This window comes from Corythoichthys intestinalis, chromosome 14 (genome assembly GCF_030265065.1).
Source record: "Corythoichthys intestinalis isolate RoL2023-P3 chromosome 14, ASM3026506v1, whole genome shotgun sequence".
NCBI lineage: Eukaryota > Metazoa > Chordata > Actinopteri > Syngnathiformes > Syngnathidae > Corythoichthys > Corythoichthys intestinalis.
The window spans coordinates 43,147,643-43,168,495 of record NC_080408.1 but is presented as its reverse complement, the minus strand read 5'-3'; the positions used below and the strand labels follow the sequence as shown (position 1 = coordinate 43,168,495).

The 20,853-nt window shown below is 38.1% G+C and overlaps 1 protein-coding gene across 7 annotated transcripts in view; it reads right to left on the bottom strand.

Moving 5' to 3' along the window:
* kcnn1a (potassium intermediate/small conductance calcium-activated channel, subfamily N, member 1a) overlaps nt 1-20,853 on the bottom strand; it is a 190,571-nt gene that overhangs the window by 37,262 nt on the left and 132,456 nt on the right. The window contains exon 1 of one of the 7 annotated variants that reach the window (XM_057856878.1): nt 2,386-3,004. The exons of the other annotated variants lie outside the window; for them this stretch is intronic. The gene's annotated coding sequence lies outside the window, so the exon portion shown is untranslated. Of the gene's footprint in view, nt 1-2,385; nt 3,005-20,853 lie in introns of those variants that run through there. 7 annotated transcript variants of the gene reach the window in all.

Sequence of the window (20,853 nt, the reverse complement as noted above, 5' to 3'; positions counted from 1 at the left end):
TACTCATTACTTAAGTACCGTATTGGCCCCTTTATAAGACGGCCCTGATTATAGGACGACCCCCTCTTTTTCAAGACTCAAGTTTGAAAAAAGACTTTTTGAACTCCAAATTATTTTTTATACAGAAAATAATTACAGTACATCCGAAACAAATGATTATAACAATATATTTGAGAGAAAAAGCATGTTATTTTGCCTCATTCAAATGTTAATATCTGAACATTTAAATATGTAAACTAAAGTACAATCACATTCGTAAATGAATGGCTTCTGTTTTTTGAAATGTAAATAAACCAATCTATTGTGATAAAACAACAAAATTGCAATAACTGCATTAACCATCAAAGTGAAGTCTAAGTGTAACTGTATTCATGAAACAAATCTGAATAAGGAAAAACATTGCAATAATGCAAACTGGTTAACGTGAGAGTAGCTGAGATCTGTCATAACAGAACATCGCTTCAATGATATCTGGCGCCATCTAGCGTCGGGAATAGGTATAATGTCTAGACCGCGAATATAAGACGACCCCCTCTTTTTCAGTATTATTTCAATGCAAAAAATACCGTCTTATATTCGGGCCAATACGGTATTCTTTTCACCAAATACTATTTTGCTTGTACTTGAGTACATTTCTTGAATGACTATTTTTACATTTACTTGAGTAAAACATTTTGAAGTAACGCTACTCTTACTTGAATAAAATATTTGGCTACTCTACCCACCTCTGATGACTGTCAATGGAACTGGAGTCCTTGTATTCATCAAGAATCTGACTGCTGACAGTAAAGATTAACCTGAGCATACCACAGTGGTTTTAAGGCAAAAAAGTAGAATGTTTGCTAAATCCAAGTCAATACCCTGATCTGAATCTGATTGAGCTTTCATTTTTACTTCCTGAAGACAAAACTGAAGGTAGAGCCAGTCCAAAAACAAACAGGAATTGGATTTAAACATTCTAAAAGTTATGTGATATTTATGGACATTTTCTTGCTCCTCCCAGTCAACTCATTGATCAGGTAACAAGCTTCTGATAAGATATTCGCAACATGTCCCCTCGCGTGTTTGCTTCAAAATGAGAAGTGAGCACAAAAGCGCAGCTCATGGAATTCAAACTTCATTGATGACATGCAAAGAAGCAGTCAGTGCAAATTCATGCAAGAGTAAAATATGATGTTCGCATCCTGCATGCTTCAGAAGGAGTATATTGAGAGCAGGTGGGGAAATACTGCGGTATTACCACATGGAAACGGGTAGTATGTCGTCTCAGATAGATCATTTGTAAACAGTGGCGCAGTATTGGATGTGCTCATTGAGTTTGACACCGCTGTCTCTTTTACCTGCATCTAAACATTTCACCAGCTGCCCTTTGATAGCTGCCAGGGGGCTTAACTTGATCGCTAGTATGCTCATTTCATTCATCGAGCTGAGCGGGAGTCAAAGCAAATGTAGTCTAATGCAGGAAGGAAAAGCACGTACAGTGGAAGCTCTAAAGTAGAAATTCTCATGATGACTCTGCACTGAGTGATCATGGACGTCCAATCCATTTGAACTGGAAGAGGTTGGCATCACTGCGAATCCTCCCAATTCAAATGAATTGGACGTCTATCGTCATCAATGGCAGCCAATGAGTTAAGCATCTGAAACTCACTTGTATCTACAAATTTTGGTTCTTGTCAAAACTAAAAAAAGCGATACTTCATAACTTAGGAAAATTATTATAGTTGTGTACTGTAGTATTTCATCAGCTGATTTATTGGGGATGTGATTCATTTAAATATTATGGGGGGGGGGGGGGGGGGGGTCTACTTTAGATTGTTATTGTGGGCCATAAACCGAGTTTATTTCTCCTTTTTTGTCATTTTAATTTTATAAATTCTGTTTTACAAAATGTTATTAATAAATGTATTACATTATCAAAGTACAACAACAATAATATGAATGATAATCATATAAAATTTAAGTTTTGAAAATTATTAACAATATCATACTCGCGTTTGATTGGCCAATTATTTCACTTTAAGAATGTAATCAATATTAGTGTTTCTTAAAATGTTGCCTGTACAGTTACCACTGTTTTGTTAACCCTTTGACGTCCAAATTTAAGAACAATCTAATTGAGAAAATTAATTAAAACACATAACAAAATGCTAATATATAAATACAGTGGTACCTCGACATACGATCGCTTCGACACCCGACCTTTTCGACATCCGACGTAAAATTTGACTCGCCATTTGTTTCTACATCCGACGACATGCTCCAAATAGGACGACATGACAGCACCGCAAACGAACGCATGGCGGATTTTCATGTGTGAGAAATCAACACAGATTTTCAAAACATTGGTACAGTTGGTCAAACAAGGAAAAAAGTGATGCTTACCTTTGAAATGAAAATGCAAATTATATAAAAATATGAGCGCTGGGGTGCGCATCCATGAGCTGGCTCAACAATACAGCTTCACGGTCCTCTTCCGACCACCGTTCGCCAGTCTTTCTAAGTTAAGGTGACAATATTATTGTGGTAACGTCGCCAAGGAAATCGCCAGCTTTGTCACGTTTTTATCATTTATTTAAGAACTTATTCAACACAAAACGTCCATTTCCCTCCGCGGTTGACTGTGCTCTTGAGAAAACGAAAGTATTATCTCTACCGCACTGTCCTCTCTCACTGTGACGTCAGCCCCGCGGTGCGTTCAGGTACAGCAAAAAGTGTCCGCCACATTAGAATCCGATTCGTTACATTATTAACAGGAATGATTATTAATTATTATTATTATTATTATATTATTCTGATTTTTATTCATAATTTATTTGTTTTGCTATGTTTAATTGCCATTTTTAATAGTACCAGCAGTATTTATTAAGGATTTACTGTAGGTTTTTGGGCTGTGGAACGAATTAATGGACTTATAATGTATTCCTATGGGAAAATCCTGCTCGACATACGACCATTTCGACTTACAAACAAGGTCCTGGAACGAATTAACTTCGTATGTAGAGGTACCACTGTACTTATAATAGAGTGGTATGAAAAAGTATCTGAACCTTTTGGAATTTCTCACATTTCTGCATGAAATCACCATCTAATGTGATGGGATCTTACTCAAAATCACACAGATGAAAAAACAGTGTCTGCTTTAACTAAAACCACCTAAACATTTACAGGTTTTCATATTTTAATAACAGAACAACAATGGGAGGAACAGGAGGAAAAATGACTAAGTGAACCATCACATTTAATTATTTTGTGGCCCTCCCTTTGGCAGCAATAACTTCAACCAGACGCTTCTGGTAGCTGCAGATCAGTTTGAATCAATCAGGACTAATCTGGGTCCATTCTTCTCTACAAAACTGCTGCAGTTCAGTCAGTCATTCCTGGGAGGGCTGGCATGTATTGCTGTCTTTAGGTCATGCCACAGCATCTCAATGGGGTTCAAGTCTGGACTTTGACTTGGCCACTCCAGAACGTGAATGTTGTTCTTCTGAAACCATTCTGAAGTGGATTTACTTCTGTGTTTTGGATCATTGTCTTGTTGCAGCATCCATCCTCTTTTTAGCTTCAACTGTCTGACAGATGGTCTCAGATTTTCCTGCAAAACATTCTGATAAACGTTTGAGTTCATTCTTCCATTAATGATGATTGCAAGTTGTCCAGGCCTTGATGCAACAAAAAAGCCACAAATCATGATGCTCTCTCCACCATGCTTCACGGTGGATATGAGGTGATGTTGGTGAGGTGTTCCATTATTCCTCCACACATGACGTTGTGTGTCACTCCAAAATATTTTGCCAAATCTTCTGTGGAGTGTCCAAATCAATAATCCTTGAATGCAGATCTTCAGACAGCTCTTTTGACCAAGCCATGGTGCATATCAGACAATGCTTCTCATCAAAACAATTCTTACCAGTTAATCCATCCATTAATGATGATTGCAAGTTGTCCAGGCCCTGAGGTAGCAAAACAGCCCCAAATCATGATGCTCCCTCCCACAATGCTTCACGGTGGGGATGAGGTGTTGATGTTGGTGAGCTGTTCAGTTTTTCCTCCAGACGTGATGTTTTGTGTTACTCCCAAACAATGCAACTTTGGTTTCATCAGTCCACAAAATATTTTGCCAAAACTTCTGTGGAGTGTCCAAGTGCCTTTTTGTGAACATTAAAAGAGCAACAATGTTTTTGTTTTTTTTAAAGCAGTGGCCTCCTCCGTGGAGTCCTCCCATGAACACCACTCCACAGAGATATTGGACTGTGCCAGTGATTTCTGTAAGTCTTTAGAAGACACTCTTGGCGTCATCTTTGGTGGACGGCCACTCCTTAGGAGAGATGCAACAGTGCGAAACTATCTCCATTTGTAGTCAACTAGTCTGACTGTCGATTGATGAACATCAAGACTTTTTAGAGATGGTTTCGTATCCTTTCCGAGCTTTATACAAATCAACAATCCTTGACAGCAGGTCTTCAGACAGCTCTTTTGACCAAGCCACAATGCACATCAGACAATGCTTCTCATCAAGACAATTCTTACCAGGTGTTTGTTTTATAGTGGGCAGGTCAGCTTTAAACCACTCATCAGTAGTTGGGCACACACCTGACTTAAATTGTTTGGTAAAATTTGGTTTCAATTGCTCTTTAAGTCTTCTTAAGCAAAGGGTTCACTTACTTATTTTACCTTCTTGTGTCATTGTTTGCATGCTGTCCTCATTAAAATATGAAAACCTGGTGGTTTTAGTTAAAGCAGACACTGTTTTAATATCTGTGTGATTTTGAAAAAGATCACATTTGATGGTGATTTTATGCAGAAAAAATGTGAGAAAATCCAAAAGGTCCAGATACTTTTTCATCCAATTGTATTAAAAAAAAAGAAGAAGAAAAAGGAATAATAATTGTAAAATACATGTAATTTCGATGCAAATTAGCGATAACAAGTATCTATGTCGCATCCAGACTGTTTCAATCTGAAATGTAGTTTGGTACGATAGCCATTAAAGGGTTTCATGAGACAGTTTGACCCCGAAACAAATTAATCGTATTACTATTGATTTTTGTTTTAAGAATTGTTTGTCCTTAAAGATTCCACTGTAATATACCACCAGAAAGAATGAATTCAATGTCCTTTCTTTACTCCTAACTTACAGTATACCGAGAGAAATAGAACAAAGGACAGTCATTTGGAAACAGAGACAGAGGCGAAACAGGTCCTGATGGAAGTATTTTAGGGCTCTCAATATACTGTTTTAACATTTGCAGTAGCACCGAGAAGAGCTGGCACCACTTTAGACCAATTCAAGGACAAGAGCTTACATACCCCCTTAATAAAATCTCCCTGACAGACACTAACTATTCATGGTGCATATTGTAAACTCACAATAGTCTTAAATCAAGCACCAAAACATTTGCTTTTACTATGTAAAAAGTCATATATATTTGGGAAAAGCATAACTTAATTGCCCACAGTATTCAGATGATCTAGTCATCTGTGCATACTACAAACACATCATTCTCATATCAGTTGTCCCCTTTACATAAAAAGTGCTAATTTCCTCTGCCAGTGTGGCTAACAGAGAGACTGAAAGATGTTGACGGAGGGAAAGACACTGAAGAACATGCACAGACATTCACACAAACCAGCAGCACAAAGCAAATTCTTCAATATTCTTCTAATTTAACACAAACATATTTCCAGATGGCTTTTATGTTGTAATGAAATTATTTCCGTTATAGGATTGGTTCAGAATGAAGGCGTGATTTTAAACGCTCGTCTTTTATTGGGCTAATTCGTTTAATCTGTTAAACCCCCATGACACAGTCATTTAGAATCATTAGCCTATTTCCGAAAAGAGCTGTTAGTGCAATGCTTGAGACTTAGATTCCAAACTTCAGGCCCATTAGCAAAATTACTGCCACTTTCTGTAATCTGCCTGCACTATGATTCACATCAATGCAAACAAATTAAAAAAACATTTCAACAAGTGCAAGAAATAATGGTATACATACATTTAAGAACTGACAGATATCATTTGTGGCGGTTCCTGGCATGGGTGAGCTGGGCGCCAGGTTGCTAGAGGGCACCAGGTTGCTTGGGGGCGCAAATGCACTGCTACATGATTTGAGCAATTTAGTCTGCAAATATTTTACCACGAATAGTTACCAGTCACTTTGTGGCACACATGAAAGAGAGATGATCAATTTCCACTTATAATGTTTAGGCAAAAGAACTATTTCCCACCCACTTTGCGAACAATGAGACGTAATAGCAGATAATTAAATCATGGTCATTCAAACTCATGGTTCCAAAACAAAACTAAAATAATCACATAACAACAAGCTAAATGGCATAACTAGCAATTCATTATACAACTGTATACAACAGTAACTGAAGAAATAATTAGCACAGAACATGTACTTTGAATGTTATTTAAATCTTTAGCGCCGCAATACACGCTGGGAGGCATTAGGCATGTTGGACAGCAATAGTGTTGACAGCAGGTTGCAGCAGAGCTTGTCTGTCTCTAAGAGAAGTGAGCAAAGCAACGAAGCTTTGTAGACAATTGGTTTAAAGCTTCATGGTCGTTCATTTGCTCTAAGACGCTATCAAGAGGTCTTGAAGCCCAAGAATGGAGAAGTGTTGAGAATTATAGGACTATTTGTTTAAGAAAATGATATGAATGTGCTAGTGTTACGATAAAAAACAAAACGCATCAAGCGCTATAGGGATAAATTGTTACTAATTTATGAAGTGTTCGGCTTTGTTTTCATCAACGATGACAATTACGAAAATATTTCAGTTGACAAGACAGCTCCCACAGACATTGCGCCACGCTTTCCCGTAGGGGCCCGACCCAGGCAGAACGTTGAGTTGGCTTTCACTGTGATAAACTCACGCAAAGGCACGCTGCGTTCTAACGCCAGATTTAAGTGGAAACAGGACAAAGGTTTTACTGCATACAAGAAGGCAGGAATGTTTCAAGAGGGATTTGGTCGACGATTCAAGGTAATTACTATATTAAATAGCACCATGCATGCACTTTGAAACATTGTGAAAAAAAAAAAAAAAGATCAATGGATAAAATTAGTGTAACTTTGGCTTGAAATATTTACATAAATGAATGATAACTGCCGTTTTTTGCTTTTATCCAAGAATCTAGACTGTTTTATGTTCTTATCTATAGAAATTCCGCGATTTAAGCATTTATTTACAAGAATGTTCAACTTAAAAAGCTCTTTGTTTTGTGACAGCAGCCATGTTGGATTACACAATAACATAACTTTGGCTTGAAGTATTTACATAAAATGAACAATAACTGCCCGTTTTTTGCCTTTAACCAAGAACCTAGACTGTTTTATGTTCATATCTATAGAAATTCCGCGAGTTGAGCATTTATTTACAAGAATTTTCAATCTAAAAAGCTCTTTGTTTTGTGACGGCCACTGTGACGGCCCCTGGCCGTTTAATGGTTAATTTTCTGAGATTCTTCCAGTCAGCTGATCGTCACCTCCACCAGCTGGCTGCTTCCCCTCCCACTGTGACGACAGCTGATCGACGCAGGACGGACCGACGATGTCACCGCTGCTGATTGGCCACGGGAAAAGGCGCCAAGCTTCTTAAACCTGCCGCTGTCAACGTTCTGGGAGGTCGCATTTGATAGCATTCTGTCGCGGTCCTCCTCGCTAGCTATTTGCTCGCCATTCACGCTCGTTTGCATTCGATCGCTACTTTGATACACTCCCGCTTTTTCGGTGAGGTCTTTTGTGTTTATTCGTTAATGGATCGTTTTTGTTCACCACTGTAAATAAGAGCACTGAAGCAAGTAAGGGTAAGTTGCCATTTCTGTTCAACCCGTTTTCTCCTGGGTTAGAAGCTGTCTTTTCTTTGTTTCTTTTACATGATCAGGGCTTAGTTAGCGGGTGGGGTTTGAGTATAATTCCTTTTGTTTGTTGTTTTGGCCTGGGCTTACCCTGAAGTCACGCTTCCTCGGCATTTTGTACATATTCATTGCGAGTTTGATTATTGTGTAAATAAATTTGTGTCCACTTGTACATTTGTGTGGATTGTTTTATGTTACGCCTTTCGCGAGCCATCTTTGGCACGTAACAGCCGCCATGTTGGATTTTGTACCTCTACACAAGGGGTCGGGAACCTTTTTAGGCTGAGAGAGCCATGAACACAACATATTTTTAAATGTCATTCTGTGAGAGCCATACAATATTTTTTAAAACAAAAAATACAAGTAATATGTGCATTTTATGTATTTTCAACACTTTTAAAGTACAATAAGTCTGAATACTTTTTAATAACTTGTATATACAATACTAATTAAATTAAATTAAATAATGAATAATAACTAAACTGTATTAAAATAGTTATTTTAATATTTTCTTGTGTCCACAGATACAGTGGGGCAAATAAGTATTTAGTCAACCACTAATTGTGCAAGTTCTCCCACTTGAAAATATTATAGAGGCCTGTAATTGTCAACATGGGTAAACCTCACCCATGAGAGACAGAATGTTGATAAAAACAGAAAATCACATTGTTTGATTTTTAAAGAATTTATTTGCAAATCATGGTGGAAAATAAGTATTTGGTCAATACCAGAAGTTCATCTCAATACTTTGTTATGTACCCTATGTTGGCAATAACGGAGGCCAAACGTTTTCTGTAGCTCTTCACAAGCTTTTCACACACTGTTGCTGGTATTTTGGCCCATTCCTCCATGCAGATCTCCTCTGGAGCTGTGATGTTTTGGGGCTGTCGTTGGGCAACATGGACTTTCAGCTCCCTCCACAGATTTTCTATGGGGTTGAGATCAGGAGACTGGCTAAGCCACTCCAGGACCTTGAAATGCTTCTTACCAAGCCACTGCTTTGTTGCCCTGGCTGTGTGTTTGGGATCATTGTCATGCTGAAAGGCCCAGCCACGTCTCATCTTCAATGCCCTTGCTGATGGAAGGAGATTTTCACTCAAAATCTCTCGATACATTGCCCCAATTCATTCTTTCCTTTATACAGATCAGTGATCCTGGTACCTTTGCAGAAAAACAGCCCCAAAGCATGATGTTTCCACCCCTATGCTTCACAGTGGGTATGGTGCAATTCAGTATTCTTTTTCCTCCAAACAAGAGAACCTGTGTTTCTACCAAGAAGTTCTATTTTGATTTCATCTGACCATAACACATTCTCCCAGTCCTCTTCTGGATCATCAAAATGAACCACAGACGGGCCTGGACGTGTACTTTCTTCAGCAGGTGGACATGTCTGGCAGTGCAGGATTTGAGTCCCTGGCGGCGCATTGTGTTACTGATAATAGCCTTTGTTACTGTGGTCCCAGCTCTCTGTAGGTCATTCACTAGGTCCCCCTGTGTGGTTCTGGGATTTTTGCTCCCCGTTCTTGTTATTATTTTGACGCCACGGGGTGAGGAGGGAGTTGAAAGTCCGTGTTGCCCAACGACAGCCGCAAAACATCACTGCTCTAGAGGAGATCTGCATGGAGGAATGGGCCAAAATACCAGCAACAGTGTGTGAAAAGCTTGTGAAGAGTTACAGAAAACGTTCGGCCTCCGTTATTGCCAACAAAGGGTACATAACAAAGTATTGAGATGAACTTTTGGTGTTGACCAAATACTTTTTTTCCACCATGATTTGTAAATAAATTCTTTAAAAATCAAACAATGTGATTTTCTGTTTTTTTTTTTCACATTCTGTCTCTCATGGTTGAAGTTTACCCATGTTGAAAATAACAGGCCTCTCTAATATTTTCAAGTGGGAGAACTTGCACAATTAGTGTTTGACTAAATACTTATTTGCCCCACTGTAGATTCACCCTATGCTTAAAAGGTTTCATCATATTTCATTGTGTTTGTGGAAAATATACATACAAGTTTCAGCCTGAAAAGACTGTTGTACTTACGGTTTTAAACCAGCAGGGAGCAGCGTTCGCTTCTTGGCATGCATGGGCAATAAATGTTCGCATTTTAGAGCGAATAAGAAATGAGCCGTCTTTGCAGCAATGCGAGACGGACGTTGTAAACTCGTACTTTTTTTCTTGTTTCAGGTGAGAAAAAGAGTATAATTTGACTGGGTATATTAACGGATTGCTTTATTTTAGGATACTTGTGATGTGTAATGCGTGTTAATATAGTTCAGAAATATGTTAATCGTTAAGTAGAAGTATGACTGCAGATGTGTTCGTAATGGCGAGCGGGTGACGAGTGAATGCTAGTAGTGTCTAAAATGCAGAAGTTAAATGTTTTGTCACAAAAACTTGTATTTATTTATTAATATAATTAACGTATTGGCCCGAATATAAGATGCAGTTTTTGCATTGAAATAAGACATTATACCCATTAACGACGCTAGATGGCGCCAGATATCATTGAAGCGATGTTCTGTCATGACAGATCTCAGCTACTCTCAAGTTTAACCAGTTTGAATTATTTTATTGCAATGTTTTTCCTTATTCAGATTTGTTTCAAGACTACAGTTACAGTTAGACTTCACTTTGATGGTTAATGCAGTTATTGCAATTTTGTTGTTTTATCACAATAGATTGGTTTATTTACATTTAAAAAACCAGAAGCCATTCATTTACGAATGTGATTGCACTTTAGTTTACATATTTAAATGTTCAGATATTAAGATTTGAATGAGGCAAAATAACATGTTTTTTTCTCTAAAATATACTGTTATAATCATGTTTCAGATTTTCTGTAATTATTTTCCGTATAAAAATTAATTTGGTGTTCAAAAAGTCTTTTTTCAAACTTGAGTCTTGATAAAGAGGTGGTCGTCTTATAATCAGGGCCGTCTTATATTTGGGCCAATACGGTATATAAGAATTTGCATTTTAGAGCGAATAAGAAATGAGCCGTCTGTCTTTAGCAATATAAGACGGACGTTTTTTTCTTGTTTCAGCTGTACAAGAAATATGAAAATAAAACAAAATTAAATATGTAGCAACAGACTGAAGCATTTAATCTCTGTCTGCACCACGCTACAGATTCATAGACATTATTTCAACCAACTGCAACACACATCATCAGGCTTTTCAGATGTTCTCCTCTGCCGCATCTGTCCTGAATGTCGCCTGATCACTGGCTTCCCAATCGAAAAAATGTGAGCGCCCTGATTGCTCTTTTTAACGCTTCACCTGTGGCCCTTAAGCCCGCTAGGTTTTCCCCGAGGTCCTAGCGCCCTTCCTATTAAATAACGAAACTTTTTTTTTTTTTTTTTTTTTTTAAATAATTGAAGATTTGTTTGCGAGCCAAATTCAACCTAAATAAGTGCTTTCCTCAAGTATTTGGTTCCTGATTTGAAAATTGAGTGATTTATTAGCTGTTGAAAACTTGCACTAAATTAAAAAAACATTTAAGTTGCTATTTTGGGCAAAAACTCATATATGTTAAATATTGCTATTGATCCTGAAAATATAGGTGATTATTGTGCATTTAGCACAAATTTGAGCATTTTATAGCCATTTAAAGTTTTGTTTTACGTGTATACAAAATAATTAATCGAGATTTCATGAGGGAACGACTTTGAATTTTTGTTTTTATGTTGCTGCTCATGGAGACTTATACAGTATATGCCTAAGGGAGGTGCATGTTTTGGTTTTAGGTCACTAGCGGCTTTGGTTGTGAAAATATTTGAATTTTAAGAGTGTAAGTGAATTTGAGTGGGTATTGTCATCGCGAAGGTGGTGATATCCATGTACATGCTATAATTCTGTGCACATCTGTTAATGTTCATTTGAAATTGTTGGAAACCTTTTATTTATTTATTTATTTATTCATTCATGGACTAAAACTATTGAACTTTACAGACGAAAAAAAAATTAAGTAATTGTTGACTGAAATTAGACGAAATTTGTCTGAATTGTTGTTGATTAAAACTAGACTAAGACGAACACATTTTGAAATGACTAAAATATGATAAAGACTAATAAGTATTTTTATCCAAAAGACTAAGACAAAAAGGGCTGCCAAAAACAACATTGTTCACTAGGTTTAGATACTAATACAGTGGGGCAAATAAGTATTTAGTCAACCACCAATTGTGCAAGTTCTCCTACTTGAGAAGATTAGAGAGGCCTGTAATTGTCAACATGGGTAAACCTCAATCATGAGAGACAGAATGTGGGGGAAAAAAACAGAAACTCACATTGTTTGATTTTTAAAGAATTTATTTCCAAATTAGAGTGGAAAATAAGTATTTGGTCACCTACAAACAAGCAAGATTTCTGGCTGTCAAAGAGGTCTAACTTCTTCTAAGGAGGGCTTACGAGGCTCCACTCGTTACCTGTATTAATGGCACCTGTTTTAACTCATTATCGATATAAAAGACACCTGTCCACAACCTCAGTTAGTCACACTCCAAACTCCGCTATAGCCAAGACCAAAGAGCTGTCGAAGGACACCAGAGACAACATTGTAGACCTGCACCAGGCTGGGAAGACTGAATCTGCAATACTAAAAACGCTTGGTGTAAAGAAATCAACTGTGGGAGCAATTATTAGAAAATGGAAAACATAAAAGACCACTGATAAGATCATATGCAAGATCTCACCCCGTGGCGTCAAAATGATAACAAGAACGGTAAGCAAAAATCCCAGAACCACACGGGGGGACCTAGTGAATAACATACAGAGAGCTGGGACCACAGTAACAAAGGCCACTATCAGTAACACAATGCACCGCCAGGGACTCAAATCCTGCACTGCCAGACGTGTCCCCGTGCTGAAGAAAGTACACATCCAGGCCCGTCTGCGGTTCACTAGAGAGCATTTGGAGGATCCAGAAGAGGACTGGGAGAATGTGTTATGGTCAGATGAAACCAAAATAGAACTTTTTGGTAGAAACACAGGTTTTCGTGTTTGGAGGAGAAAGAATACTGAATTGCATCCGAAGAACACCATACCCACCCATTGTGAAGCATGGGGGTGGAAACATCATGCTTTGGGGCTGTTTTTGTGCAAAGGGGCCAGGGCGACTGATCTGTGTAAAGGAAAGAATGAATGGGCCCATTTATCGAGAGATTTTGAGTGAAAATCTCCTTCCATCAGCAAGGGCATTGAAGATGAGACATGGCTGGGTCTTTCAGCATGACAATGATCCCAAACACACAGCCAGGGCAACAAAGCAGTGGCTTGGTAAGAAGCATTTCAAGGTCCTGGAGTGGCCTAGCCAGTCTCCAGATCTCAACCCCATAGAAAATCTGTGGAGGGAGCTGAAAGTCCGTGTTGCCCAACGACAGCCCCAAAACATTACTGCTCTGGAGGAGATCTGCATGGAGGAATGGGCCAAAATACCAGCAACAGTGTGTGAAAAGCTTGTGAATAGTTACAGAAAACGTTTGGCCTCCGTTATTGCCAACAAAGGGTCCATAACAAAGTATGGATATGAACTTTTGGTGTTGACCAAATACTTTTTTCCACCATGATTTGTAAATAAATTCTTTAAAAATCAAAAAATGTGATTTTCTGTTTTTTTCCGCATTCTGTCTCTCATGGTTGAGGTTTACCCATGTTGACAATTACGGGCCTGTCTAACATTTTCAAGTGGGAGAACTTGCACAATTAGTGGTTGACTAAATACTTATTTGCCCCACTGTACTTTCATAGCCCGACATCCACAAAATGTGAGATGACTGAGAGCCCTTGTGTTTCCCTATGTGCAACTGAAACAAAATATGTTTTGATAACATAGTATTTATTTTTGACATTTTTTGATATTGCATCCTGATTTATTACCCTTTCTATCACCCACCACCCCCTTGTCCTGTACTCTCAGAGGGAGCAAAACCCTCTCTTCGCTCAGGGCACCATTTCAGCCAGGATCGCCCTTTGTTGCTTGATAACATCCATGCTGCAACGTATTAAACTGCAAGTGATGAAAAGCAATTGGCAGCATGCAAACACCACCGCTGCATGCTGCAGGCAAAGCAAGCATGCAGCAGCACATATGATGAGGACTAATGCATTTAAATGACGCATGCGATTCGTGATGGTTTAACGAGGGAAAGTAATATTTTCACTCTAAGTAAAAGGTGCCCAAACTTTTTCCTCTGAGGGCTGCTTTCAGAAAAAATCAATTGAAAGCAAGGGCCAACTTGAAACCCTTCTATGATCGAAATTGAGTAAAAATATATATTTTTTAAATATTTACTTTTATACATTAACATATTTGCTGCTATTGACGGCGATAGACGTACAATCTAGTCAAATTGGATTGGATGGCTATTTCTGTCAAAGACAGTGTAACATGATCACTCAATGTCAGCCCTCCCGGTTGAAATGGATTTGATGTCTATAAGACTCAATGGCAGTAGTCCAGTATTTAAACTACTAAAACGTTGCAGAAAAAAGTCCAGCAACAGCAAGTGAATCACAAGGATGATATCTCAATTTCACATTGGAATATTTCTTACATAAGATTATACAAAAAAAAAAAAAAAAAAACTTTACGGTAAATCTACAGCTTCCTCAAATGATTTCAACATGTTAGGTTTTGACCCCAGAGTTAATGGAGAGGCACTGTTCCATCTCGTGTTAAAGCTGAGAAATGCAACAGAATGTACGCTGAATTTTAGCATCTGTGCAAGACAATAAAAACTCGGCAGCGGGTCATAATTTCACAGTTTGGCTATAGTTTGCACACTGCTACTGTAAGTGGTAGTGAGCAAAGTTGTAGTAGAGCATTCCCTTGATGACAGACATCAAAAATATTCAGAGAAAGTTGCCGTAGGTTTGAAACAATTAACTGAAAGATGGGATAACAAAAAAGATACAAGACCCCCGCCATGAAACGAAGCAGAAAATAAGTGTGTAAATGCCCCCCCCCAAAAAGAAACCTTGCTTGAGTTTCCTCCACTTTTTTGACCCATATACAACAGCCTCATGTTCAATCACTTATTCAAAAAGCTAAAATCACAAAGTTACGTTTGTCAGTGATTAAAACACTGTAGTAGAATATGTCAACCAAACATTGTCCAAACTCTTTTTTTTTTAAAAGCTGTCAGCGATTCAATCGCACAACCATTTAATTTACTAAAGCAGGCAATAGTGCTGTGATCAAGATCACATTATTTGAAACCGGGAATTATCAAGACAAGAACTCTCCAAGACTTTCGGAAATTGTGACCAAGACAAGAACAAATTTATTAAAATATGTTCCCGAAAGGTCTTGAGAGTTTAAAAAATGTTTGTAATTTTTTTTCCCATGTTAATGCTGTTAACTTTTAAAATGAGTTATAGTAACTTAAATTTTCAAGTTTGTAGGCAATACTTAAATTTCTGAGCAAACGGAATCTGAATTGTTAAATTGTGTGAATTTAGGATTAGCCTAACACACGATCATTCATACAGTCATTCATTCAGGTAACTGAAGTTTGAGTCAAGTATCTTAATATATACTGTATTTACTTAAACTCCAGTCCAGTTTACTTGAACAGTTAAGACTACTTAACAGAAGTCGAGATTACTTACAGTGGTATGAAAAAGTATCTGAACCATTTGGGATTTTTCACATTTCTGCATAAAATCACCATCAAATGTGATCTGATCTCTGTCAAAATCATACAGCTGAAAAAAACTGTCTGCTTTAACTAAAACCACCCGAACATTTATTAGTTTTCATATTTTAATGGGGATAGTATACAAACAATGACAGAAGGGTGAAAAATAAGTAAGTGAACCATTACATGTAATATTTTGTCCTTTGGCAGCAATAACTTCAACCAGACGCTTCCTGTAGCGGCAGATCAGTCTGGCACATCGATCAGGACCAATATTGGCCCATTGTTCTCTACAAAACTGCTGTAGTTCAGTCAGATTCCTGGGATGTCTGGCATGAATCGCTGTCTTTAGGTATGCCACAACTTCTCAATGGGGTTCAAGTCTGGACTTGGCCACTCCAGAACATGTATTTAGTTCTTCTGAAACCATTCTGAAAATGATTTACTGTGTTTTGGATCATTGCAGCATCCATCCTCTTTTTAGCTTCAACTGTTTGACAGATGGCCTCAGATTTTCCTGCAAAACATCCTGATAAACTTTTGAATTAATTCCTCCTTAATAATTGCAAGTTGTCGAGGTTTTTATTTTAGACAGCAGTGGCTTTCTCTGTGGAGTCCTCCCATGAACACCATTCTTGGCCATAGTTTTAAATACAGTTAATGTGGGCACAGAGATATTGGACCATGCCAGTGATTTCTGTAAGTCTTTAGCAAACAGTCCAGGGTTCTTTTTTACCTCTATGAGTATTCTGGGCTGAACTCTTGGCATCATCTTTGGTGAACGGCCACTCCTTGGGAAAGAAGCAACAGTGCCAAACTCTCTCCACTTGCAGACAACTTCTTTGACTGTCGATTGATGAACATTCAAACTTTTAAAGATGGTTTTGTATCCTTTCCCAGGTTTAAACAAATCAACAATCCTTCATCGCAGGTCTTCAGAAAGCTCTTTTGACCGAGCCATGATGCAAATCGGACAATGCTTCTCATCAAGAAAATTTTTACTGGGTGTGTGTTTTATAGTGGGCAGGGCAGCTTTAAACCACTCATCAGTGATTGGGCACACACCTGACTTAAATTGTTTGGTAAAAATTGGTTTCAATTGCTCTTTAAGTCTCCTTAGGCAGATGGTTCACTTACTTATTTTTCCCCCTTCTGTCATTGTTTGCATACTCATCTCATTAAAATATGAAAACCTATAAGTGTTTGGGTGGTTTTAGTTAAAGCAGATAGTTTTTTTTTTTTCATTTGTGTGATTTTGACAAAGATCAGATCACATTTCATGGTGATTTTATGCAGAGATGTGAGAAATTCCAAAAGGTTCAGATACTTTTTCATACCACTGTAATATTTTTTAGTTAAAGTTGATAACTTGATTTTTTTTCTTTTTCAAGTGAAATAAGTTGACTACCTAAAATTTTAAAATTCAGCATTTTATTTTACAGTGTAGTTGGCAGAAATGAAACCAACACACAACTAAGAATCAGTCCCTCCCATTTCAGCTATTCCATCAGTTAGCAACTTAGCATCACTAAATTCGTTTTCCAGTTATTAAGATAGCATAAATACGGACAACAGTAAGAATAACTGCTTGCTTTATCAGCAAAATACACGCATGCCTCCGTTTTTTTAAGCTAAAATTTACAACTGCCAAAAACCACCAAAGAGCAAGCCTAAAATAATTAGTCATTTTGGCGGGGTATTTTTTTTCCTGTAAACAAATTTAAGACAAGTCACTAACTCAGTCAATGTCTTGTCCAGCCCATATTTGTTTATCTTTCTTTTGAAAAGCTGGAGGTGTGTCTGTTTATTCTGACCATTTATGATTAATCACCGGCAATATGTAAAGACATTAGATTTTGTGATGCAGAATGTTCCCTTAAGTCTTACCCTCATTTAATCCATCGAGGAAAATGATACTGACAGCACTTTAGTGAATGATTACGTACAGTATATTGCCATCAATCAAATGAATAATTAAACTGAAAGTAAAGGCTTTGTTTGCATGATGGATTTATACCAATCTTAAAAATTGTGCAATGTGACTCTGCAGTCTGCGTGCATTCATCATTCTTCAGGACAAGTGATTAACAAATATGATCTTATTTGTCTTAGTGACCATGTTATGATCATAATTCAATAGCAGTGAATCAGTTAATATTGAATGGTAGACTGGTACGTTTGTTAAATACTGCTTTTTTTCTTTTTTTTTTTTAACAATGCCATCAGTGTTATCAAGAGATCATCAAGTCCACTCTCCCACCTGCTAAAAGTGCTGTTTTTTGATCTAGCATGCATCAACACAAAGCACTATCACGCAGCTCTTCATTTTAATATTTCAGTGCCGAGTTGTGTCTCTAGGGTTATCAGATATCAAGCACTCTATTACAGTGTCTCTGTGAACAGTTCTGCTGAGTGCTAGTGTGTTATGGTGTGCCAATCCTACTCCTACATGAAAGGAAAATGTGACCGACGCTCGCAAGGCTTTACAACGATGTGTACATTGAAACAACAAGTTCTACAGGTAGTCTCGTGTTGGTTTTGTTTTTGTAAAGTGCGCGTCCAATCTTCAAGGGACGCAGATAAGCTTTGAAGCTCATAGCACAATTGTACTGTAAAACTAACTCAAATCTGTTAATAAAAAAAAAAAAAAAGCCAAATAAATGATTTGAAAAAGAAAATGTTTGTCTTTTGTAAATATTTTGTGGGTGCGTGATACAAAACTAATTAATTTTTTTACCTACAGCATGCTTACTTACTAGGTTGTTACTACACGCACACTAGTCATGTCCTTTGTAAAAACATAACAGTGTTAAGTAAACATTGCAGTCATGCCAATTTCTTTCATTTTTCAATGTACAATCAATATTTTTTGTAAATGAAACATGAAAACAGTCTCCTTAACATATTTTATCTAAAGTTCAAACACATGACATGATAGGTAAAATCTGGAATCTAGATTCTGCACCCAACAGTTACCGTATTTTCCGCACAATAAGGCGCACATAAAATTCTTCCATTTTCTCAAAAGCCAACAGTGTGCCTTATAGGGATTGGAATTGAAATCCGATTCCAATTCCGAACCGGTTCCTAGTGTTTCGAGGCCTCGACATCACAATGAAAAAGCCTTAACGATCCCTTTAACGATTCCTAAAGATGCGTATTGCGTCATCGCGTGACGTGCCGTGTCTTGTTGTCCAGACGTATCAAACTAGCATGGCACCAAGAACCACTCGCTCCAAAGTTTGGCTACACTTCACCAGGAAAGAGGGTGAAAATGAAAGGTTACGATGGTTTAGCACGAGCATTGCAGCCGTAAACATAACAATGACAGCACATAGGTTCAAACGCTCGAAAGTGTGTCTTCCCGAGGAAAAATTACAACAAAGCGACTTGCAGTCATTGCAAGGTGGAGATAACTGCATTGGGAGGGAATATGACTGTACTGTCCTCACCGAGACGCTAAGCCCCAGTCCTGGCTACACAGCTAACTAAACTCCCAAATGACGATGCAGAAGACATTGGTATAATTTGCTGACTTTATTCAACCATCACTTGAAGAGTGAAACTAAAAATAGAAATGAAACAAATCATTTTCATCCCCGATGGCAAACAGGTTCGTATCAACGTAAATCAGCAATGATTAGCTGCTAATACAGTAATAACACAAACGGTTAGCATACGTTTGCTAGCATTAGCACATCGTTCAAACCACTACACAACTGGATTTAAGTGTCCGATTGCGAGTGGAAACACACAACAACAACACAAAAGATGATACATACAGGCGTTGCCTCTGTAGATATTTTACAAACATTAACAATGAACGTAGGCTCGTAGCAGTGTTTCCCTCTCTCACTAACTCACTCACTCGCTTGGATGCTCTGTAGCTGCACTTCTTCGCGTGTAAGCGCACTCTTCTTCACGTGAGCGCATTCTTCTTCGCATGAGGAAGGGCGCCCCCACTTGAACGTGAAAGCACCATAAAAACTAAAAGGCATGCATTTCAATATAATGGTAAATAATACACTTTAACGCATATTGCCCAAGGCAGACAACGACCTACTGTATATGCCATTTGCCAATATATACCAATATTTTTTTATTTCTATGAGAAAAATGTTTCAGTAAAATGTTACACATTCTTGTGTATTTGCCACTTATTGCCACAGTTAACATTGAGGCTTTGAGCCTCTTTTGACCTCGTGGTGAGTTTGTAAGGTTGTGACTTCTGATTAAACAAACTCGATGCCAATCAAAACGTTTGTTCTTCTTTTTCCCCAAATTAGAATCGATAAGAGAATCGATAAAGAATTGAATCGTTAAGCAACATCGATAATGGAATCGGAAAAATCGTATCAATTCCCATCCCTAATGCCTTATAAGCACATATGCCTCATAGACAAGTTTCAGAGGTACTTCTGCTTTACTTCCGCATTTCTGCTCGCAACTTCCGTTTTTCAATTTCTCCATCCAAACCAACAGTGGAGCTGGAGTAACATTACTCATCAAAATCCCTTAAAAACGACAATCTGGAAATGCCGCATCCATCTGCCATCATCAAGACGGGAGGACAACATGTTCATGAAGGCAGATTGGAACCAAGCTCGTGCCACCATAAAGACCGGGTGTTTTTCTAGCCATGTTGCCGCTGTGTTAAGGAAGGTATGTTCTTCCTATTCTTGCATTTTCATGTGTCCGGTGCTCAAAAAATACTAAAGCTAAAATCTTGCGCATGAAACGACTTGTTGCCTTCACACATGGAGTTCACACACAGCATAGAAAGTCTCGGCTTCTAATCTACGTCGTGCTGAATCCCTTTTTGGAAATTCCGTGGGTTCCTTTGGTTTGACTTTGCAGTTTTAACTTTGTCAACACACTGTTTACTTCAACCGCAATTCATGTTGTTCTTTCTAAACTGGACGTTCGGAGCAGAAATTTTCCATGACGGCGCCGCCCATGTTTCGCTCAGGAAACTTGACTATGTGTAAATCAATATTGGTTCATCATGACATGACATTCCCTTTAGCGTTGCTTTATCTAGTGCGGGGGTGTCAAACTGATTCCACAAAGGGGCGCCGTGGGTCAGTACAGTGTGTACAATTCTCCAATGAAGTTTCTGTTAAAACAAGCAGCACCTAACTGCAATCAATTGTAGGACACCAGATTGGTGAAAGGCTGTCCTCCTGATGGGTTTGACCAAAAAACCCCACCCACTGTGGCCCTTGGAGGACCGGTTTGACACATGTGATTTTATGTATGCATAAAGCTACTACAACTACAACAAGAGGGTGACTCAAATACAAGTTTTTAACAATCCAATAAAACCAAGAGTGATGGAAAA